The sequence below is a fragment of the Hyla sarda genome, unplaced genomic scaffold (genome assembly GCF_029499605.1).
Source record: "Hyla sarda isolate aHylSar1 unplaced genomic scaffold, aHylSar1.hap1 scaffold_387, whole genome shotgun sequence".
NCBI classification, from domain to species: Eukaryota; Metazoa; Chordata; class Amphibia; order Anura; family Hylidae; genus Hyla; species Hyla sarda.
The window spans coordinates 162,125-186,334 of record NW_026610406.1 but is presented as its reverse complement, the minus strand read 5'-3'; the positions used below and the strand labels follow the sequence as shown (position 1 = coordinate 186,334).

Here is a 24,210-nt window from a genome sequence, read left to right as displayed (position 1 = left end):
TTTGCCTTTGCAATACCACAGAAGCAATGCATGGTCAATGTACAGCAATGACACACCTGTGTGAACAGCCAGGAGACCCCCCCCCCCCCCCCATGTTATGTTACATAGTTACATAGTTAGTACGGTCGAAAAAAGACATATGTCCATCAAGTTCAACCAGGGAATTAAGGGGTAGGGGTGTGGCGCGATATTGGGGAAGGGATGAGATTTTATATTTCTTCATAAGCATTAATCTTATTTTGTCAATTAGGAACATTCAGCACCCACCCGCTATCAAGGCAGCTGCCTATCATGTCATGCCCTACCTGCACAGGTGTGCTGGCTACTCAAATGATCCAATTAAGGAGGCCATTTAGTCAGCAGCAGCAGAAGTCCTGTGCCTGGACGCTCCAACAGCGGCCAGACACAAGCAGAAGCAGAAGCAGCAGAAGCAGCAGCAGCACCACCTTTTGTTTTTTGGCTGCAGCAGCAGCAAGGCCCACAGGGCTGGCTAGCTGGCTAGCCAGCAAGCAGGTAGCAATGAAAGTAGGAATCTTTCTTTTTAACCCTGTAAGGGGGTGGTGCACTGTACCCGAAGATACTGCCATATCGGGTCAATGCATAGGGCGACGGAAGCAAGCTTCGAAATCGGCCCCCGTTCTCAAAAATCCATTTAATATATGGTCCCCAGATAGGGGACGTATCAGATATTAAACTGATAAGAACAGATACTACACTTGATCTTAGCCAAAAGGCCGAGAAGCGATAACCGTGAAAGGGGCGGGCCCAACAAGGTGCCCTTCATGGGCACTATCACTGCTTGCTGTCAGGGAGGCTGCCAGACAATTTTCCATGCACACTCTGGGCTGGGGGGCAGTCAACCACCAGTACACACAGCAGAACCTAAACCCATACCATTATTGCTAAGCAGCAAGACAGGGGCCCATTGCACTCCCACGGGGCCTTTTTAAATGCAATCCATAACCCGGATTTGCCAGGAACCCTTCTTACTCCTCCTACTTGCATGTGACACTGGGCTTAGGATCTGCATAGGAAACACACACACAAGCACACACCTACCTTTGTTGCCTGCAGATGCCTCCTTGGCTGTCCCCAAACGGTATCAAACCAACACCCACGGGAAGCTGTAAGCATAGAGGACATGCCTGCACCCCATTGGACTTACCTGTGTGGGTTAAATCCGGGTTATTTGACAACCTATGGCGGTGATGGTTCTGCTCAGGCAGAGCAGTGCTGATGCTCCTCATAAAGCTGTCGCTGCTGTGAAGGTTCTAGGTGACATCACAAATCCCTATGGTTACATACACAACAAAGCTGGGTTGTTGTTGTTTACACTCTGCAAGGCCTGTGGAAGTGAGTGACATCATAGCACTGTAGTTCTGAGGGTTCTAGATGGATGCAACAATCTCCTGTTGCTTCTATGAAGGCCATAATAGACGACATCACCAAACAGCTCCATAGTCACATACACAGCAAAGGAGAGATGTTGTTTACACCTAGTGATGTCAGTGGTATTGAGTGACATCACAGCACAGTGCTAAGGCTCCTGGGCCTGGACACAGCAGCGGCTGCAATATCTCAACGGAGAATACGTTTATATCTATGTGTGTGTGTGCGCGTATATATATATATATATATATATATATATATATATATATATATATATATTTCTCCGCCGAAATCACTTTTAAACCCATTTCCACCTTTTTTTCCCTTCTCTTCCTCTTACTTTTTTTTCACGTTTTTTTACGTTTTTCTCCTTTTCGCCTCTTTTCTGGGCGTATTATTCTTCTTTTTCTTCTTTTTTTTCGTCTAATGCATACCCCATCAGTGCAGCAATGCTTATTCAATACCGCCAGCAGATGGAGACACTGGGGGATAATTTTCTAAGGATTTATACTGATTTTTCCTGTCTGAATTTGTCGCACAGAAAGTTGCAGGCCAAATATGTGTGACATTTCTGCGACTTTAGCTTCTAGAGCATTTTTACAACATTATACATAGGTGCTGAATACATAAAAAGCGACTGTTCAGCGACAGACAAGTCGCATCGGCTGAAAGTAGGCCAGAATGTCAGTCCATGTTGGAGCAGGTTTAGATACAGTCTAAAGTATAGATCTCAAAGTCTGTGCACAGAATTTAGCAAGGGCCTCGCACCTTCTGATGCATCAGGTAGGTGCACAATAGCATAGCCTAACCCTCTGTACTTTGGTCTATATTGATGCGGGACATAGACAGCCAGCTGATGACCAATCCATTAGTGCAATGGATGGCTGGAAGCATTTGTCTTTGCCTTTGCAATACCACAGAAGCAATGCATGGTCAATGTACAGCAATGACACACCTGTGTGAACAGCCAGGAGACCCCCCCCCCCCCCATGTTATGTTACATAGTTACATAGTTAGTACGGTCGAAAAAAGACATATGTCCATCAAGTTCAACCAGGGAATTAAGGGGTAGGGGTGTGGCGCGATATTGGGGAAGGGATGAGATTTTATATTTCTTCATAAGCATTAATCTTATTTTGTCAATTAGGAACATTCAGCACCCACCCGCTATCAAGGCAGCTGCCTATCATGTCATGCCCTACCTGCACAGGTGTGCTGGCTACTCAAATGATCCAATTAAGGAGGCCATTTAGTCAGCAGCAGCAGAAGTCCTGTGCCTGGACGCTCCAACAGCGGCCAGACACAAGCAGAAGCAGAAGCAGCAGAAGCAGCAGCAGCACCACCTTTTGTTTTTTGGCTGCAGCAGCAGCAAGGCCCACAGGGCTGGCTAGCTGGCTAGCCAGCAAGCAGGTAGCAATGAAAGTAGGAATCTTTCTTTTTAACCCTGTAAGGGGGTGGTGCACTGTACCCGAAGATACTGCCATATCGGGTCAATGCATAGGGCGACGGAAGCAAGCTTCGAAATCGGCCCCCGTTCTCAAAAATCCATTTAATATATGGTCCCCAGATAGGGGACGTATCAGATATTAAACTGATAAGAACAGATACTACACTTGATCTTAGCCAAAAGGCCGAGAAGCGATAACCGTGAAAGGGGCGGGCCCAACAAGGTGCCCTTCATGGGCACTATCACTGCTTGCTGTCAGGGAGGCTGCCAGACAATTTTCCATGCACACTCTGGGCTGGGGGGCAGTCAACCACCAGTACACACAGCAGAACCTAAACCCATACCATTATTGCTAAGCAGCAAGACAGGGGCCCATTGCACTCCCACGGGGCCTTTTTAAATGCAATCCATAACCCGGATTTGCCAGGAACCCTTCTTACTCCTCCTACTTGCATGTGACACTGGGCTTAGGATCTGCATAGGAAACACACACACAAGCACACACCTACCTTTGTTGCCTGCAGATGCCTCCTTGGCTGTCCCCAAACGGTATCAAACCAACACCCACGGGAAGCTGTAAGCATAGAGGACATGCCTGCACCCCATTGGACTTACCTGTGTGGGTTAAATCCGGGTTATTTGACAACCTATGGCGGTGATGGTTCTGCTCAGGCAGAGCAGTGCTGATGCTCCTCATAAAGCTGTCGCTGCTGTGAAGGTTCTAGGTGACATCACAAATCCCTATGGTTACATACACAACAAAGCTGGGTTGTTGTTGTTTACACTCTGCAAGGCCTGTGGAAGTGAGTGACATCATAGCACTGTAGTTCTGAGGGTTCTAGATGGATGCAACAATCTCCTGTTGCTTCTATGAAGGCCATAATAGACGACATCACCAAACAGCTCCATAGTCACATACACAGCAAAGGAGAGATGTTGTTTACACCTAGTGATGTCAGTGGTATTGAGTGACATCACAGCACAGTGCTAAGGCTCCTGGGCCTGGACACAGCAGCGGCTGCAATATCTCAACGGAGAATACGTTTATATATATGTGTGTGTGTGCGCGTATATATATATATATATATATATATATATATATATATATATATATATTTCTCCGCCGAAATCACTTTTAAACCCATTTCCACCTTTTTTTCCCTTCTCTTCCTCTTACTTTTTTTTCACGTTTTTTTACGTTTTTCTCCTTTTCGCCTCTTTTCTGGGCGTATTATTCTTCTTTTTCTTCTTTTTTTTCGTCTAATGCATACCCCATCAGTGCAGCAATGCTTATTCAATACCGCCAGCAGATGGAGACACTGGGGGATAATTTTCTAAGGATTTATACTGATTTTTCCTGTCTGAATTTGTCGCACAGAAAGTTGCAGGCCAAATATGTGTGACATTTCTGCGACTTTAGCTTCTAGAGCATTTTTACAACATTATACATAGGTGCTGAATACATAAAAAGCGACTGTTCAGCGACAGACAAGTCGCATCGGCTGAAAGTAGGCCAGAATGTCAGTCCATGTTGGAGCAGGTTTAGATACAGTCTAAAGTATAGATCTCAAAGTCTGTGCACAGAATTTAGCAAGGGCCTCGCACCTTCTGATGCATCAGGTAGGTGCACAATAGCATAGCCTAACCCTCTGTACTTTGGTCTATATTGATGCGGGACATAGACAGCCAGCTGATGACCAATCCATTAGTGCAATGGATGGCTGGAAGCATTTGTCTTTGCCTTTGCAATACCACAGAAGCAATGCATGGTCAATGTACAGCAATGACACACCTGTGTGAACAGCCAGGAGACCCCCCCCCCCCCATGTTATGTTACATAGTTACATAGTTAGTACGGTCGAAAAAAGACATATGTCCATCAAGTTCAACCAGGGAATTAAGGGGTAGGGGTGTGGCGCGATATTGGGGAAGGGATGAGATTTTATATTTCTTCATAAGCATTAATCTTATTTTGTCAATTAGGAACATTCAGCACCCACCCGCTATCAAGGCAGCTGCCTATCATGTCATGCCCTACCTGCACAGGTGTGCTGGCTACTCAAATGATCCAATTAAGGAGGCCATTTAGTCAGCAGCAGCAGAAGTCCTGTGCCTGGACGCTCCAACAGCGGCCAGACACAAGCAGAAGCAGAAGCAGCAGAAGCAGCAGCAGCACCACCTTTTGTTTTTTGGCTGCAGCAGCAGCAAGGCCCACAGGGCTGGCTAGCTGGCTAGCCAGCAAGCAGGTAGCAATGAAAGTAGGAATCTTTCTTTTTAACCCTGTAAGGGGGTGGTGCACTGTACCCGAAGATACTGCCATATCGGGTCAATGCATAGGGCGACGGAAGCAAGCTTCGAAATCGGCCCCCGTTCTCAAAAATCCATTTAATATATGGTCCCCAGATAGGGGACGTATCAGATATTAAACTGATAAGAACAGATACTACACTTGATCTTAGCCAAAAGGCCGAGAAGCGATAACCGTGAAAGGGGCGGGCCCAACAAGGTGCCCTTCATGGGCACTATCACTGCTTGCTGTCAGGGAGGCTGCCAGACAATTTTCCATGCACACTCTGGGCTGGGGGGCAGTCAACCACCAGTACACACAGCAGAACCTAAACCCATACCATTATTGCTAAGCAGCAAGACAGGGGCCCATTGCACTCCCACGGGGCCTTTTTAAATGCAATCCATAACCCGGATTTGCCAGGAACCCTTCTTACTCCTCCTACTTGCATGTGACACTGGGCTTAGGATTGCATAGGAAACACACACACAAGCACACACCTACCTTTGTTGCCTGCAGATGCCTCCTTGGCTGTCCCCAAACGGTATCAAACCAACACCCACGGGAAGCTGTAAGCATAGAGGACATGCCTGCACCCCATTGGACTTACCTGTGTGGGTTAAATCCGGGTTATTTGACAACCTATGGCGGTGATGGTTCTGCTCAGGCAGAGCAGTGCTGATGCTCCTCATAAAGCTGTCGCTGCTGTGAAGGTTCTAGGTGACATCACAAATCCCTATGGTTACATACACAACAAAGCTGGGTTGTTGTTGTTTACACTCTGCAAGGCCTGTGGAAGTGAGTGACATCATAGCACTGTAGTTCTGAGGGTTCTAGATGGATGCAACAATCTCCTGTTGCTTCTATGAAGGCCATAATAGACGACATCACCAAACAGCTCCATAGTCACATACACAGCAAAGGAGAGATGTTGTTTACACCTAGTGATGTCAGTGGTATTGAGTGACATCACAGCACAGTGCTAAGGCTCCTGGGCCTGGACACAGCAGCGGCTGCAATATCTCAACGGAGAATACGTTTATATATATGTGTGTGTGTGCGCGTATATATATATATATATATATATATATATATATATATATATATATATTTCTCCGCCGAAATCACTTATAAACCCATTTCCACCTTTTTTTCCCTTCTCTTCCTCTTACTTTTTTTTCACGTTTTTTTACGTTTTTCTCCTTTTCGCCTCTTTTCTGGGCGTATTATTCTTCTTTTTCTTCTTTTTTTTCGTCTAATGCATACCCCATCAGTGCAGCAATGCTTATTCAATACCGCCAGCAGATGGAGACACTGGGGGATAATTTTCTAAGGATTTATACTGATTTTTCCTGTCTGAATTTGTCGCACAGAAAGTTGCAGGCCAAATATGTGTGACATTTCTGCGACTTTAGCTTCTAGAGCATTTTTACAACATTATACATAGGTGCTGAATACATAAAAAGCGACTGTTCAGCGACAGACAAGTCGCATCGGCTGAAAGTAGGCCAGAATGTCAGTCCATGTTGGAGCAGGTTTAGATACAGTCTAAAGTATAGATCTCAAAGTCTGTGCACAGAATTTAGCAAGGGCCTCGCACCTTCTGATGCATCAGGTAGGTGCACAATAGCATAGCCTAACCCTCTGTACTTTGGTCTATATTGATGCGGGACATAGACAGCCAGCTGATGACCAATCCATTAGTGCAATGGATGGCTGGAAGCATTTGTCTTTGCCTTTGCAATACCACAGAAGCAATGCATGGTCAATGTACAGCAATGACACACCTGTGTGAACAGCCAGGAGACCCCCCCCCCCCCCCCCCATGTTATGTTACATAGTTACATAGTTAGTACGGTCGAAAAAAGACATATGTCCATCAAGTTCAACCAGGGAATTAAGGGGTAGGGGTGTGGCGCGATATTGGGGAAGGGATGAGATTTTATATTTCTTCATAAGCATTAATCTTATTTTGTCAATTAGGAAATTCAGCACCCACCCGCTATCAAGGCAGCTGCCTATCATGTCATGCCCTACCTGCACAGGTGTGCTGGCTACTCAAATGATCCAATTAAGGAGGCCATTTAGTCAGCAGCAGCAGAAGTCCTGTGCCTGGACGCTCCAACAGCGGCCAGACACAAGCAGAAGCAGAAGCAGCAGAAGCAGCAGCAGCACCACCTTTTGTTTTTTGGCTGCAGCAGCAGCAAGGCCCACAGGGCTGGCTAGCTGGCTAGCCAGCAAGCAGGTAGCAATGAAAGTAGGAATCTTTCTTTTTAACCCTGTAAGGGGGTGGTGCACTGTACCCGAAGATACTGCCATATCGGGTCAATGCATAGGGCGACGGAAGCAAGCTTCGAAATCGGCCCCCGTTCTCAAAAATCCATTTAATATATGGTCCCCAGATAGGGGACGTATCAGATATTAAACTGATAAGAACAGATACTACACTTGATCTTAGCCAAAAGGCCGAGAAGCGATAACCGTGAAAGGGGCGGGCCCAACAAGGTGCCCTTCATGGGCACTATCACTGCTTGCTGTCAGGGAGGCTGCCAGACAATTTTCCATGCACACTCTGGGCTGGGGGGCAGTCAACCACCAGTACACACAGCAGAACCTAAACCCATACCATTATTGCTAAGCAGCAAGACAGGGGCCCATTGCACTCCCACGGGGCCTTTTTAAATGCAATCCATAACCCGGATTTGCCAGGAACCCTTCTTACTCCTCCTACTTGCATGTGACACTGGGCTTAGGATCTGCATAGGAAACACACACACAAGCACACACCTACCTTTGTTGCCTGCAGATGCCTCCTTGGCTGTCCCCAAACGGTATCAAACCAACACCCACGGGAAGCTGTAAGCATAGAGGACATGCCTGCACCCCATTGGACTTACCTGTGTGGGTTAAATCCGGGTTATTTGACAACCTATGGCGGTGATGGTTCTGCTCAGGCAGAGCAGTGCTGATGCTCCTCATAAAGCTGTCGCTGCTGTGAAGGTTCTAGGTGACATCACAAATCCCTATGGTTACATACACAACAAAGCTGGGTTGTTGTTGTTTACACTCTGCAAGGCCTGTGGAAGTGAGTGACATCATAGCACTGTAGTTCTGAGGGTTCTAGATGGATGCAACAATCTCCTGTTGCTTCTATGAAGGCCATAATAGACGACATCACCAAACAGCTCCATAGTCACATACACAGCAAAGGAGAGATGTTGTTTACACCTAGTGATGTCAGTGGTATTGAGTGACATCACAGCACAGTGCTAAGGCTCCTGGGCCTGGACACAGCAGCGGCTGCAATATCTCAACGGAGAATACGTTTATATATATGTGTGTGTGTGCGCGTATATATATATATATATATATATATATATATATATATATATATATATTTCTCCGCCGAAATCACTTTTAAACCCATTTCCACCTTTTTTTCCCTTCTCTTCCTCTTACTTTTTTTTCACGTTTTTTTACGTTTTTCTCCTTTTCGCCTCTTTTCTGGGCGTATTATTCTTCTTTTTCTTCTTTTTTTTCGTCTAATGCATACCCCATCAGTGCAGCAATGCTTATTCAATACCGCCAGCAGATGGAGACACTGGGGGATAATTTTCTAAGGATTTATACTGATTTTTCCTGTCTGAATTTGTCGCACAGAAAGTTGCAGGCCAAATATGTGTGACATTTCTGCGACTTTAGCTTCTAGAGCATTTTTACAACATTATACATAGGTGCTGAATACATAAAAAGCGACTGTTCAGCGACAGACAAGTCGCATCGGCTGAAAGTAGGCCAGAATGTCAGTCCATGTTGGAGCAGGTTTAGATACAGTCTAAAGTATAGATCTCAAAGTCTGTGCACAGAATTTAGCAAGGGCCTCGCACCTTCTGATGCATCAGGTAGGTGCACAATAGCATAGCCTAACCCTCTGTACTTTGGTCTATATTGATGCGGGACATAGACAGCCAGCTGATGACCAATCCATTAGTGCAATGGATGGCTGGAAGCATTTGTCTTTGCCTTTGCAATACCACAGAAACAATGCATGGTCAATGTACAGCAATGACACACCTGTGTGAACAGCCAGGAGACCCCCCCCCCCCCCCCATGTTATGTTACATAGTTACATAGTTAGTACGGTCGAAAAAAGACATATGTCCATCAAGTTCAACCAGGGAATTAAGGGGTAGGGGTGTGGCGCGATATTGGGGAAGGGATGAGATTTTATATTTCTTCATAAGCATTAATCTTATTTTGTCAATTAGGAACATTCAGCACCCACCCGCTATCAAGGCAGCTGCCTATCATGTCATGCCCTACCTGCACAGGTGTGCTGGCTACTCAAATGATCCAATTAAGGAGGCCATTTAGTCAGCAGCAGCAGAAGTCCTGTGCCTGGACGCTCCAACAGCGGCCAGACACAAGCAGAAGCAGAAGCAGCAGAAGCAGCAGCAGCACCACCTTTTGTTTTTTGGCTGCAGCAGCAGCAAGGCCCACAGGGCTGGCTAGCTGGCTAGCCAGCAAGCAGGTAGCAATGAAAGTAGGAATCTTTCTTTTTAACCCTGTAAGGGGGTGGTGCACTGTACCCGAAGATACTGCCATATCGGGTCAATGCATAGGGCGACGGAAGCAAGCTTCGAAATCGGCCCCCGTTCTCAAAAATCCATTTAATATATGGTCCCCAGATAGGGGACGTATCAGATATTAAACTGATAAGAACAGATACTACACTTGATCTTAGCCAAAAGGCCGAGAAGCGATAACCGTGAAAGGGGCGGGCCCAACAAGGTGCCCTTCATGGGCACTATCACTGCTTGCTGTCAGGGAGGCTGCCAGACAATTTTCCATGCACACTCTGGGCTGGGGGGCAGTCAACCACCAGTACACACAGCAGAACCTAAACCCATACCATTATTGCTAAGCAGCAAGACAGGGGCCCATTGCACTCCCACGGGGCCTTTTTAAATGCAATCCATAACCCGGATTTGCCAGGAACCCTTCTTACTCCTCCTACTTGCATGTGACACTGGGCTTAGGATCTGCATAGGAAACACACACACAAGCACACACCTACCTTTGTTGCCTGCAGATGCCTCCTTGGCTGTCCCCAAACGGTATCAAACCAACACCCACGGGAAGCTGTAAGCATAGAGGACATGCCTGCACCCCATTGGACTTACCTGTGTGGGTTAAATCCGGGTTATTTGACAACCTATGGCGGTGATGGTTCTGCTCAGGCAGAGCAGTGCTGATGCTCCTCATAAAGCTGTCGCTGCTGTGAAGGTTCTAGGTGACATCACAAATCCCTATGGTTACATACACAACAAAGCTGGGTTGTTGTTGTTTACACTCTGCAAGGCCTGTGGAAGTGAGTGACATCATAGCACTGTAGTTCTGAGGGTTCTAGATGGATGCAACAATCTCCTGTTGCTTCTATGAAGGCCATAATAGACGACATCACCAAACAGCTCCATAGTCACATACACAGCAAAGGAGAGATGTTGTTTACACCTAGTGATGTCAGTGGTATTGAGTGACATCACAGCACAGTGCTAAGGCTCCTGGGCCTGGACACAGCAGCGGCTGTAATATCTCAACGGAGAATACGTTTATATATATGTGTGTGTGTGCGCGTATATATATATATATATATATATATATATATATATATATATATATATATATATTTCTCCGCCGAAATCACTTTTAAACCCATTTCCACCTTTTTTTCCCTTCTCTTCCTCTTACTTTTTTTTCACGTTTTTTTACGTTTTTCTCCTTTTCGCCTCTTTTCTGGGCGTATTATTCTTCTTTTTCTTCTTTTTTTTCGTCTAATGCATACCCCATCAGTGCAGCAATGCTTATTCAATACCGCCAGCAGATGGAGACACTGGGGGATAATTTTCTAAGGATTTATACTGATTTTTCCTGTCTGAATTTGTCGCACAGAAAGTTGCAGGCCAAATATGTGTGACATTTCTGCGACTTTAGCTTCTAGAGCATTTTTACAACATTATACATAGGTGCTGAATACATAAAAAGCGACTGTTCAGCGACAGACAAGTCGCATCGGCTGAAAGTAGGCCAGAATGTCAGTCCATGTTGGAGCAGGTTTAGATACAGTCTAAAGTATAGATCTCAAAGTCTGTGCACAGAATTTAGCAAGGGCCTCGCACCTTCTGATGCATCAGGTAGGTGCACAATAGCATAGCCTAACCCTCTGTACTTTGGTCTATATTGATGCGGGACATAGACAGCCAGCTGATGACCAATCCATTAGTGCAATGGATGGCTGGAAGCATTTGTCTTTGCCTTTGCAATACCACAGAAGCAATGCATGGTCAATGTACAGCAATGACACACCTGTGTGAACAGCCAGGAGACCCCCCCCCCCCCCCCATGTTATGTTACATAGTTACATAGTTAGTACGGTCGAAAAAAGACATATGTCCATCAAGTTCAACCAGGGAATTAAGGGGTAGGGGTGTGGCGCGATATTGGGGAAGGGATGAGATTTTATATTTCTTCATAAGCATTAATCTTATTTTGTCAATTAGGAACATTCAGCACCCACCCGCTATCAAGGCAGCTGCCTATCATGTCATGCCCTACCTGCACAGGTGTGCTGGCTACTCAAATGATCCAATTAAGGAGGCCATTTAGTCAGCAGCAGCAGAAGTCCTGTGCCTGGACGCTCCAACAGCGGCCAGACACAAGCAGAAGCAGCAGAAGCAGCAGCAGCACCACCTTTTGTTTTTTGGCTGCAGCAGCAGCAAGGCCCACAGGGCTGGCTAGCTGGCTAGCCAGCAAGCAGGTAGCAATGAAAGTAGGAATCTTTCTTTTTAACCCTGTAAGGGGGTGGTGCACTGTACCCGAAGATACTGCCATATCGGGTCAATGCATAGGGCGACGGAAGCAAGCTTCGAAATCGGCCCCCGTTCTCAAAAATCCATTTAATATATGGTCCCCAGATAGGGGACGTATCAGATATTAAACTGATAAGAACAGATACTACACTTGATCTTAGCCAAAAGGCCGAGAAGCGATAACCGTGAAAGGGGCGGGCCCAACAAGGTGCCCTTCATGGGCACTATCACTGCTTGCTGTCAGGGAGGCTGCCAGACAATTTTCCATGCACACTCTGGGCTGGGGGGCAGTCAACCACCAGTACACACAGCAGAACCTAAACCCATACCATTATTGCTAAGCAGCAAGACAGGGGCCCATTGCACTCCCACGGGGCCTTTTTAAATGCAATCCATAACCCGGATTTGCCAGGAACCCTTCTTACTCCTCCTACTTGCATGTGACACTGGGCTTAGGATCTGCATAGGAAACACACACACAAGCACACACCTACCTTTGTTGCCTGCAGATGCCTCCTTGGCTGTCCCCAAACGGTATCAAACCAACACCCACGGGAAGCTGTAAGCATAGAGGACATGCCTGCACCCCATTGGACTTACCTGTGTGGGTTAAATCCGGGTTATTTGACAACCTATGGCGGTGATGGTTCTGCTCAGGCAGAGCAGTGCTGATGCTCCTCATAAAGCTGTCGCTGCTGTGAAGGTTCTAGGTGACATCACAAATCCCTATGGTTACATACACAACAAAGCTGGGTTGTTGTTGTTTACACTCTGCAAGGCCTGTGGAAGTGAGTGACATCATAGCACTGTAGTTCTGAGGGTTCTAGATGGATGCAACAATCTCCTGTTGCTTCTATGAAGGCCATAATAGACGACATCACCAAACAGCTCCATAGTCACATACACAGCAAAGGAGAGATGTTGTTTACACCTAGTGATGTCAGTGGTATTGAGTGACATCACAGCACAGTGCTAAGGCTCCTGGGCCTGGACACAGCAGCGGCTGCAATATCTCAACGGAGAATACGTTTATATATATGTGTGTGTGTGCGCGTATATATATATATATATATATATATATATATATATATATATATATATATATTTCTCTGCCGAAATCACTTTTAAACCCATTTCCACCTTTTTTTCCCTTCTCTTCCTCTTACTTTTTTTTCACGTTTTTTTACGTTTTTCTCCTTTTCGCCTCTTTTCTGGGCGTATTATTCTTCTTTTTCTTCTTTTTTTTCGTCTAATGCATACCCCATCAGTGCAGCAATGCTTATTCAATACCGCCAGCAGATGGAGACACTGGGGGATAATTTTCTAAGGATTTATACTGATTTTTCCTGTCTGAATTTGTCGCACAGAAAGTTGCAGGCCAAATATGTGTGACATTTCTGCGACTTTAGCTTCTAGAGCATTTTTACAACATTATACATAGGTGCTGAATACATAAAAAGCGACTGTTCAGCGACAGACAAGTCGCATCGGCTGAAAGTAGGCCAGAAATGTCAGTCCATGTTGGAGCAGGTTTAGATACAGTCTAAAGTATAGATCTCAAAGTCTGTGCACAGAATTTAGCAAGGGCCTCGCACCTTCTGATGCATCAGGTAGGTGCACAATAGCATAGCCTAACCCTCTGTACTTTGGTCTATATTGATGCGGGACATAGACAGCCAGCTGATGACCAATCCATTAGTGCAATGGATGGCTGGAAGCATTTGTCTTTGCCTTTGCAATACCACAGAAGCAATGCATGGTCAATGTACAGCAATGACACACCTGTGTGAACAGCCAGGAGACCCCCCCCCCCATGTTATGTTACATAGTTACATAGTTAGTACGGTCGAAAAAAGACATATGTCCATCAAGTTCAACCAGGGAATTAAGGGGTAGGGGTGTGGCGCGATATTGGGGAAGGGATGAGATTTTATATTTCTTCATAAGCATTAATCTTATTTTGTCAATTAGGAACATTCAGCACCCACCCGCTATCAAGGCAGCTGCCTATCATGTCATGCCCTACCTGCACAGGTGTGCTGGCTACTCAAATGATCCAATTAAGGAGGCCATTTAGTCAGCAGCAGCAGAAGTCCTGTGCCTGGACGCTCCAACAGCGGCCAGACACAAGCAGAAGCAGAAGCAGCAGAAGCAGCAGCAGCACCACCTTTTGTTTTTTGGCTGCAGCAGCAGCAAGGCCCACAGGGCTGGCTAGCTGGCTAGCCAGCAAGCAGGTAGCAATGAAAGTAGGAATCTTTCTTTTTAACCCTGTAAGGGGGTGGTGCACTGTACCCGAAGATACTGCCATATCGGGTCAATGCATAGGGCGACGGAAGCAAGCTTCGAAATCGGCCCCCGTTCTCAAAAATCCATTTAATATATGGTCCCCAGATAGGGGACGTATCAGATATTAAACTGATAAGAACAGATACTACACTTGATCTTAGCCAAAAGGCCGAGAAGCGATAACCGTGAAAGGGGCGGGCCCAACAAGGTGCCCTTCATGGGCACTATCACTGCTTGCTGTCAGGGAGGCTGCCAGACAATTTTCCATGCACACTCTGGGCTGGGGGGCAGTCAACCACCAGTACACACAGCAGAACCTAAACCCATACCATTATTGCTAAGCAGCAAGACAGGGGCCCATTGCACTCCCACGGGGCCTTTTTAAATGCAATCCATAACCCGGATTTGCCAGGAACCCTTCTTACTCCTCCTACTTGCATGTGACACTGGGCTTAGGATCTGCATAGGAAACACACACACAAGCACACACCTACCTTTGTTGCCTGCAGATGCCTCCTTGGCTGTCCCCAAACGGTATCAAACCAACACCCACGGGAAGCTGTAAGCATAGAGGACATGCCTGCACCCCATTGGACTTACCTGTGTGGGTTAAATCCGGGTTATTTGACAACCTATGGCGGTGATGGTTCTGCTCAGGCAGAGCAGTGCTGATGCTCCTCATAAAGCTGTCGCTGCTGTGAAGGTTCTAGGTGACATCACAAATCCCTATGGTTACATACACAACAAAGCTGGGTTGTTGTTGTTTACACTCTGCAAGGCCTGTGGAAGTGAGTGACATCATAGCACTGTAGTTCTGAGGGTTCTAGATGGATGCAACAATCTCCTGTTGCTTCTATGAAGGCCATAATAGACGACATCACCAAACAGCTCCATAGTCACATACACAGCAAAGGAGAGATGTTGTTTACACCTAGTGATGTCAGTGGTATTGAGTGACATCACAGCACAGTGCTAAGGCTCCTGGGCCTGGACACAGCAGCGGCTGCAATATCTCAACGGAGAATACGTTTATATATATGTGTGTGTGTGCGCGTATATATATATATATATATATATATATATATATATATATATATATATTTCTCCGCCGAAATCACTTTTAAACCCATTTCCACCTTTTTTTCCCTTCTCTTCCTCTTACTTTTTTTTCACGTTTTTTTACGTTTTTCTCCTTTTCGCCTCTTTTCTGGGCGTATTATTCTTCTTTTTCTTCTTTTTTTTCGTCTAATGCATACCCCATCAGTGCAGCAATGCTTAATCAATACCGCCAGCAGATGGAGACACTGGGGGATAATTTTCTAAGGATTTATACTGATTTTTCCTGTCTGAATTTGTCGCACAGAAAGTTGCAGGCCAAATATGTGTGACATTTCTGCGACTTTAGCTTCTAGAGCATTTTTACAACATTATACATAGGTGCTGAATACATAAAAAGCGACTGTTCAGCGACAGACAAGTCGCATCGGCTGAAAGTAGGCCAGAATGTCAGTCCATGTTGGAGCAGGTTTAGATACAGTCTAAAGTATAGATCTCAAAGTCTGTGCACAGAATTTAGCAAGGGCCTCGCACCTTCTGATGCATCAGGTAGATGCACAATAGCATAGCCTAACCCTCTGTACTTTGGTCTATATTGATGCGGGACATAGACAGCCAGCTGATGACCAATCCATTAGTGCAATGGATGGCTGGAAGCATTTGTCTTTGCCTTTGCAATACCACAGAAGCAATGCATGGTCAATGTACAGCAATGACACACCTGTGTGAACAGCCAGGAGACCCCCCCCCATGTTATGTTACATAGTTACATAGTTAGTACGGTCGAAAAAAGACATATGTCCATCAAGTTCAACCAGGGAATTAAGGGGTAGGGGTGTGGCGCGATATTGGGGAAGGGATGAGATTTTATATTTCTTCATAAGCATTAATCTTATTTTGTCAATTAGGAACATTCAGCACCCACCCGCTATCAAGGCAGCTGCCTATCATGTCATGCCCTACCTGCACAGGTGTGCTGGCTACTCAAATGATCCAATTAAGGAGGCCATTTAGTCAGCAGCAGCAGAAGTCCTGTGCCTGGACGCTCCAACAGCGGCCAGACACAAGCAGAAGCAGAAGCAGCAGAAGCAGCAGCAGCACCACCTTTTGTTTTTTGGCTGCAGCAGCAGCAAGGCCCACAGGGCTGGCTAGCTGGCTAGCCAGCAAGCAGGTAGCAATGAAAGTAGGAATCTTTCTTTTTAACCCTGTAAGGGGGTGGTGCACTGTACCCGAAGATACTGCCATATCGGGTCAATGCATAGGGCGACGGAAGCAAGCTTCGAAATCGGCCCCCGTTCTCAAAAATCCATTTAATATATGGTCCCCAGATAGGGGACGTATCAGATATTAAACTGATAAGAACAGATACTACACTTGATCTTAGCCAAAAGGCCGAGAAGCGATAACCGTGAAAGGGGCGGGCCCAACAAGGTGCCCTTCATGGGCACTATCACTGCTTGCTGTCAGGGAGGCTGCCAGACAATTTTCCATGCACACTCTGGGCTGGGGGGCAGTCAACCACCAGTACACACAGCAGAACCTAAACCCATACCATTATTGCTAAGCAGCAAGACAGGGGCCCATTGCACTCCCACGGGGCCTTTTTAAATGCAATCCATAACCCGGATTTGCCAGGAACCCTTCTTACTCCTCCTACTTGCATGTGACACTGGGCTTAGGATCTGCATAGGAAACACACACACAAGCACACACCTACCTTTGTTGCCTGCAGATGCCTCCTTGGCTGTCCCCAAACGGTATCAAACCAACACCCACGGGAAGCTGTAAGCATAGAGGACATGCCTGCACCCCATTGGACTTACCTGTGTGGGTTAAATCCGGGTTATTTGACAACCTATGGCGGTGATGGTTCTGCTCAGGCAGAGCAGTGCTGATGCTCCTCATAAAGCTGTCGCTGCTGTGAAGGTTCTAGGTGACATCACAAATCCCTATGGTTACATACACAACAAAGCTGGGTTGTTGTTGTTTACACTCTGCAAGGCCTGTGGAAGTAGTGACATCATAGCACTGTAGTTCTGAGGGTTCTAGATGGATGCAACAATCTCCTGTTGCTTCTATGAAGGCCATAATAGACGACATCACCAAACAGCTCCATAGTCACATACACAGCAAAGGAGAGATGTTGTTTACACCTAGTGATGTCAGTGGTATTGAGTGACATCACAGCACAGTGCTAAGGCTCCTGGGCCTGGACACAGCAGCGGCTGCAATATCTCAACGGAGAATACGTTTATATATATGTGTGTGTGTGCGCGTATATATATATATATATATATATATATATATATATATATATATATTCTCCGCCGAAATCACTTTTAAACCCATTTCCACCTTTTTTTCCCTTCTCTTCCTCTTACTTTTTTTTCACGTTTTTTTACGTTTTTCTCCTTTTCGCCTCTTTTCTGGGCGTATTATTCTTCTTTTTCTTCTTTTTTTTCGTCTAATGCATACCCCATCAGTGCAGCAATGCTTATTCAATACCGCCAGCAGATGGAGACACTGGGGGATAATTTTCTAAGGATTTATACTGATTTTTCCTGTCTGAATTTGTCGCACAGAAAGTTGCAGGCCAAATATGTGTGACATTTCTGCGACTTTAGCTTCTAGAGCATTTTTACAACATTATACATAGGTGCTGAATACATAAAAAGCGACTGTTCAGCGACAGACAAGTCGCATCGGCTGAAAGTAGGCCAGAATGTCAGTCCATGTTGGAGCAGGTTTAGATACAGTCTAAAGTATAGATCTCAAAGTCTGTGCACAGAATTTAGCAAGGGCCTCGCACCTTCTGATGCATCAGGTAGGTGCACAATAGCATAGCCTAACCCTCTGTACTTTGGTCTATATTGATGCGGGACATAGACAGCCAGCTGATGACCAATCCATTAGTGCAATGGATGGCTGGAAGCATTTGTCTTTGCCTTTGCAATACCACAGAAGCAATGCATGGTCAATGTACAGCAATGACACACCTGTGTGAACAGCCAGGAGACCCCCCCCCCCCCATGTTATGTTACATAGTAGTTAGTACGGTCGAAAAAAGACATATGTCCATCAAGTTCAACCAGGGAATTAAGGGGTAGGGGTGTGGCGCGATATTGGGGAAGGGATGAGATTTTATATTTCTTCATAAGCATTAATCTTATTTTGTCAATTAGGAACATTCAGCACCCACCCGCTATCAAGGCAGCTGCCTATCATGTCATGCCCTACCTGCACAGGTGTGCTGGCTACTCAAATGATCCAATTAAGGAGGCCATTTAGTCAGCAGCAGCAGAAGTCCTGTGCCTGGACGCTCCAACAGCGGCCAGACACAAGCAGAAGCAGAAGCAGCAGAAGCAGCAGCAGCACCACCTTTTGTTTTTTGGCTGCAGCAGCAGCAAGGCCCACAGGGCTGGCTAGCTGGCTAGCCAGCAAGCAGGTAGCAATGAAAGTAGGAATCTTTCTTTTTAACCCTGTAAGGGGGTGGTGCACTGTACCCGAAGATACTGCCATATCGGGTCAATGCATAGGGCGACGGAAGCAAGCTTCGAAATCGGCCCCCGTTCTCAAAAATCCATTTAATATATGGTCCCCAGATAGGGGACGTATCAGATATTAAACTGATAAGAACAGATACTACACTTGATCTTAGCCAAAAGGCCGAGAAGCGATAACCGTGAAAGGGGCGGGCCCAACAAGGTGCCCTTCATGGGCACTATCACTGCTTGCTGTCAGGGAGGCTGCCAGACAATTTTCCATGCACACTCTGGGCTGGGGGGCAGTCAACCACCAGTACACACAGCAGAACCTAAACCCATACCATTATTGCTAAGCAGCAAGACAGGGGCCCATTGCACTCCCACGGGGCCTTTTTAAATGCAATCCATAACCCGGATTTGCCAGGAACCCTTCTTACTCCTCCTACTTGCATGTGACACTGGGCTTAGGATCTGCATAGGAAACACACACACAAGCACACACCTACCTTTGTTGCCTGCAGATGCCTCCTTGGCTGTCCCCAAACGGTATCAAACCAACACCCACGGGAAGCTGTAAGCATAGAGGACATGCCTGCACCCCATTGGACTTACCTGTGTGGGTTAAATCCGGGTTATTTGACAACCTATGGCGGTGATGGTTCTGCTCAGGCAGAGCAGTGCTGATGCTCCTCATAAAGCTGTCGCTGCTGTGAAGGTTCTAGGTGACATCACAAATCCCTATGGTTACATACACAACAAAGCTGGGTTGTTGTTGTTTACACTCTGCAAGGCCTGTGGAAGTGAGTGACATCATAGCACTGTAGTTCTGAGGGTTCTAGATGGATGCAACAATCTCCTGTTGCTTCTATGAAGGCCATAATAGACGACATCACCAAACAGCTCCATAGTCACATACACAGCAAAGGAGAGATGTTGTTTACACCTAGTGATGTCAGTGGTATTGAGTGACATCACAGCACAGTGCTAAGGCTCCTGGGCCTGGACACAGCAGCGGCTGCAATATCTCAACGGAGAATACGTTTATATATATGTGTGTGTGTGCGCGTATATATATATATATATATATATATATATATATATATATATATTTCTCCGCCGAAATCACTTTTAAACCCATTTCCACCTTTTTTTCCCTTCTCTTCCTCTTACTTTTTTTTCACGTTTTTTTACGTTTTTCTCCTTTTCGCCTCTTTTCTGGGCGTATTATTCTTATTTTTCTTCTTTTTTTTCGTCTAATGCATACCCCATCAGTGCAGCAATGCTTATTCAATACCGCCAGCAGATGGAGACACTGGGGGATAATTTTCTAAGGATTTATACTGATTTTTCCTGTCTGAATTTGTCGCACAGAAAGTTGCAGGCCAAATATGTGTGACATTTCTGCGACTTTAGCTTCTAGAGCATTTTTACAACATTATACATAGGTGCTGAATACATAAAAAGCGACTGTTCAGCGACAGACAAGTCGCATCGGCTGAAAGTAGGCCAGAATGTCAGTCCATGTTGGAGCAGGTTTAGATACAGTCTAAAGTATAGATCTCAAAGTCTGTGCACAGAATTTAGCAAGGGCCTCGCACCTTCTGATGCATCAGGTAGGTGCACAATAGCATAGCCTAACCCTCTGTACTTTGGTCTATATTGATGCGGGACATAGACAGCCAGCTGATGACCAATCCATTAGTGCAATGGATGGCTGGAAGCATTTGTCTTTGCCTTTGCAATACCACAGAAGCAATGCATGGTCAATGTACAGCAATGACACACCTGTGTGAACAGCCAGGAGACCCCCCCCCCCCCCCCATGTTATGTTACATAGTTACATAGTTAGTACGGTCGAAAAAAGACATATGTCCATCAAGTTCAACCAGGGAATTAAGGGGTAGGGGTGTGGCGCGATATTGGGGAAGGGATGAGATTTTATATTTCTTCATAAGCATTAATCTTATTTTGTCAATTAGGAACATTCAGCACCCACCCGCTATCAAGGCAGCTGCCTATCATGTCATGCCCTACCTGCACAGGTGTGCTGGCTACTCAAATGATCCAATTAAGGAGGCCATTTAGTCAGCAGCAGCAGAAGTCCTGTGCCTGGACGCTCCAACAGCGGCCAGACACAAGCAGAAGCAGAAGCAGCAGAAGCAGCAGCAGCACCACCTTTTGTTTTTTGGCTGCAGCAGCAGCAAGGCCCACAGGGCTGGCTAGCTGGCTAGCCAGCAAGCAGGTAGCAATGAAAGTAGGAATCTTTCTTTTTAACCCTGTAAGGGGGTGGTGCACTGTACCCGAAGATACTGCCATATCGGGTCAATGCATAGGGCGACGGAAGCAAGCTTCGAAATCGGCCCCCGTTCTCAAAAATCCATTTAATATATGGTCCCCAGATAGGGGACGTATCAGATATTAAACTGATAAGAACAGATACTACACTTGATCTTAGCCAAAAGGCCGAGAAGCAATAACCGTGAAAGGGGCGGGCCCAACAAGGTGCCCTTCATGGGCACTATCACTGCTTGCTGTCAGGGAGGCTGCCAGACAATTTTCCATGCACACTCTGGGCTGGGGGGCAGTCAACCACCAGTACACACAGCAGAACCTAAACCCATACCATTATTGCTAAGCAGCAAGACAGGGGCCCATTGCACTCCCACGGGGCCTTTTTAAATGCAATCCATAACCCGGATTTGCCAGGAACCCTTCTTACTCCTCCTACTTGCATGTGACACTGGGCTTAGGATCTGCATAGGAAACACACACACAAGCACACACCTACCTTTGTTGCCTGCAGATGCCTCCTTGGCTGTCCCCAAACGGTATCAAACCAACACCCACGGGAAGCTGTAAGCATAGAGGACATGCCTGCACCCCATTGGACTTACCTGTGTGGGTTAAATCCGGGTTATTTGACAACCTATGGCGGTGATGGTTCTGCTCAGGCAGAGCAGTGCTGATGCTCCTCATAAAGCTGTCGCTGCTGTGAAGGTTCTAGGGGACATCACAAATCCCTATGGTTACATACACAACAAAGCTGGGTTGTTGTTGTTTACACTCTGCAAGGCCTGTGGAAGTGAGTGACATCATAGCACTGTAGTTCTGAGGGTTCTAGATGGATGCAACAATCTCCTGTTGCTTCTATGAAGGCCATAATAGACGACATCACCAAACAGCTCCATAGTCACATACACAGCAAAGGAGAGATGTTGTTTACACCTAGTGATGTCAGTGGTATTGAGTGACATCACAGCACAGTGCTAAGGCTCCTGGGCCTGGACACAGCAGCGGCTGCAATATCTCAACGGAGAATACGTTTATATATATGTGTGTGTGTGCGCGTATATATATATATATATATATATATATATATATATATATATATATATATATATTTCTCCGCCGAAATCACTTTTAAACCCATTTCCACCTTTTTTTCCCTTCTCTTCCTCTTACTTTTTTTTCACGTTTTTTTACGTTTTTCTCCTTTTCGCCTCTTTTCTGGGCGTATTATTCTTCTTTTTCTTCTTTTTTTTCGTCTAATGCATACCCCATCAGTGCAGCAATGCTTATTCAATACCGCCAGCAGATGGAGACACTGGGGGATAATTTTCTAAGGATTTATACTGATTTTTCCTGTCTGAATTTGTCGCACAGAAAGTTGCAGGCCAAATATGTGTGACATTTCTGCGACTTTAGCTTCTAGAGCATTTTTACAACATTATACATAGGTGCTGAATACATAAAAAGCGACTGTTCAGCGACAGACAAGTCGCATCGGCTGAAAGTAGGCCAGAATGTCAGTCCATGTTGGAGCAGGTTTAGATACAGTCTAAAGTATAGATCTCAAAGTCTGTGCACAGAATTTAGCAAGGGCCTCGCACCTTCTGATGCATCAGGTAGGTGCACAATAGCATAGCCTAACCCTCTGTACTTTGGTCTATATTGATGCGGGACATAGACAGCCAGCTGATGACCAATCCATTAGTGCAATGGATGGCTGGAAGCATTTGTCTTTGCCTTTGCAATACCACAGAAGCAATGCATGGTCAATGTACAGCAATGACACACCTGTGTGAACAGCCAGGAGACCCCCCCCCCCCCATGTTATGTTACATAGTTACATAGTTAGTACGGTCGAAAAAAGACATATGTCCATCAAGTTCAACCAGGGAATTAAGGGGTAGGGGTGTGGCGCGATATTGGGGAAGGGATGAGATTTTATATTTCTTCATAAGCATTAATCTTATTTTGTCAATTAGGAACATTCAGCACCCACCCGCTATCAAGGCAGCTGCCTATCATGTCATGCCCTACCTGCACAGGTGTGCTGGCTACTCAAATGATCCAATTAAGGAGGCCATTTAGTCAGCAGCAGCAGAAGTCCTGTGCCTGGACGCTCCAACAGCGGCCAGACACAAGCAGAAGCAGAAGCAGCAGAAGCAGCAGCAGCACCACCTTTTGTTTTTTGGCTGCAGCAGCAGCAAGGCCCACAGGGCTGGCTAGCTGGCTAGCCAGCAAGCAGGTAGCAATGAAAGTAGGAATCTTTCTTTTTAACCCTGTAAGGGGGTGGTGCACTGTACCCGAAGATACTGCCATATCGGGTCAATGCATAGGGCGACGGAAGCAAGCTTCGAAATCGGCCCCCGTTCTCAAAAATCCATTTAATATATGGTCCCCAGATAGGGGACGTATCAGATATTAAACTGATAAGAACAGATACTACACTTGATCTTAGCCAAAAGGCCGAGAAGCGATAACCGTGAAAGGGGCGGGCCCAACAAGGTGCCCTTCATGGGCACTATCACTGCTTGCTGTCAGGGAGGCTGCCAGACAATTTTCCATGCACACTCTGGGCTGGGGGGCAGTCAACCACCAGTACACACAGCAGAACCTAAACCCATACCATTATTGCTAAGCAGCAAGACAGGGGCCCATTGCACTCCCACGGGGCCTTTTTAAATGCAATCCATAACCCGGATTTGCCAGGAACCCTTCTTACTCCTCCTACTTGCATGTGACACTGGGCTTAGGATCTGCATAGGAAACACACACACAAGCACACACCTACCTTTGTTGCCTGCAGATGCCTCCTTGGCTGTCCCCAAACGGTATCAAACCAACACCCACGGGAAGCTGTAAGCATAGAGGACATGCCTGCACCCCATTGGACTTACCTGTGTGGGTTAAATCCGGGTTATTTGACAACCTATGGCGGTGATGGTTCTGCTCAGGCAGAGCAGTGCTGATGCTCCTCATAAAGCTGTCGCTGCTGTGAAGGTTCTAGGTGACATCACAAATCCCTATGGTTACATACACAACAAAGCTGGGTTGTTGTTGTTTACACTCTGCAAGGCCTGTGGAAGTGAGTGACATCATAGCACT

At 46.1% G+C, this 24,210-nt stretch overlaps 11 non-coding genes across 11 annotated transcripts; all 11 read right to left on the bottom strand.

Moving 5' to 3' along the window:
• Positions 1-555: 555 nt before the first annotated feature.
• Positions 556-746, bottom strand: LOC130332687 (U2 spliceosomal RNA). The gene has a single exon (XR_008875278.1). It is a non-coding gene; the product is annotated as a U2 spliceosomal RNA (small nuclear RNA).
• Positions 747-2,841: 2,095 nt separating this feature from the next.
• On the bottom strand, positions 2,842-3,032 carry LOC130332686 (U2 spliceosomal RNA). The gene has a single exon (XR_008875277.1). It is a non-coding gene; the product is annotated as a U2 spliceosomal RNA (small nuclear RNA).
• A 2,092-nt stretch (positions 3,033-5,124) lies between these two features.
• LOC130332685 (U2 spliceosomal RNA) lies at positions 5,125-5,315 on the bottom strand. Its single transcript, XR_008875276.1, has one exon. It is a non-coding gene; the product is annotated as a U2 spliceosomal RNA (small nuclear RNA).
• Positions 5,316-7,410: 2,095 nt separating this feature from the next.
• Positions 7,411-7,601, bottom strand: LOC130332684 (U2 spliceosomal RNA). The gene has a single exon (XR_008875275.1). It is a non-coding gene; the product is annotated as a U2 spliceosomal RNA (small nuclear RNA).
• Positions 7,602-9,696: 2,095 nt separating this feature from the next.
• Positions 9,697-9,887, bottom strand: LOC130332683 (U2 spliceosomal RNA). Its single transcript, XR_008875274.1, has one exon. It is a non-coding gene; the product is annotated as a U2 spliceosomal RNA (small nuclear RNA).
• A 2,095-nt stretch (positions 9,888-11,982) lies between these two features.
• On the bottom strand, positions 11,983-12,173 carry LOC130332680 (U2 spliceosomal RNA). The gene has a single exon (XR_008875272.1). It is a non-coding gene; the product is annotated as a U2 spliceosomal RNA (small nuclear RNA).
• A 2,095-nt stretch (positions 12,174-14,268) lies between these two features.
• On the bottom strand, positions 14,269-14,459 carry LOC130332679 (U2 spliceosomal RNA). The gene has a single exon (XR_008875271.1). It is a non-coding gene; the product is annotated as a U2 spliceosomal RNA (small nuclear RNA).
• A 2,088-nt stretch (positions 14,460-16,547) lies between these two features.
• Positions 16,548-16,738, bottom strand: LOC130332678 (U2 spliceosomal RNA). Its single transcript, XR_008875270.1, has one exon. It is a non-coding gene; the product is annotated as a U2 spliceosomal RNA (small nuclear RNA).
• Positions 16,739-18,821: 2,083 nt separating this feature from the next.
• Positions 18,822-19,012, bottom strand: LOC130332677 (U2 spliceosomal RNA). Its single transcript, XR_008875269.1, has one exon. It is a non-coding gene; the product is annotated as a U2 spliceosomal RNA (small nuclear RNA).
• Positions 19,013-21,103: 2,091 nt separating this feature from the next.
• LOC130332725 (U2 spliceosomal RNA) lies at positions 21,104-21,294 on the bottom strand. Its single transcript, XR_008875313.1, has one exon. It is a non-coding gene; the product is annotated as a U2 spliceosomal RNA (small nuclear RNA).
• Positions 21,295-23,392: 2,098 nt separating this feature from the next.
• LOC130332676 (U2 spliceosomal RNA) lies at positions 23,393-23,583 on the bottom strand. Its single transcript, XR_008875267.1, has one exon. It is a non-coding gene; the product is annotated as a U2 spliceosomal RNA (small nuclear RNA).
• Positions 23,584-24,210: the final 627 nt, after the last annotated feature.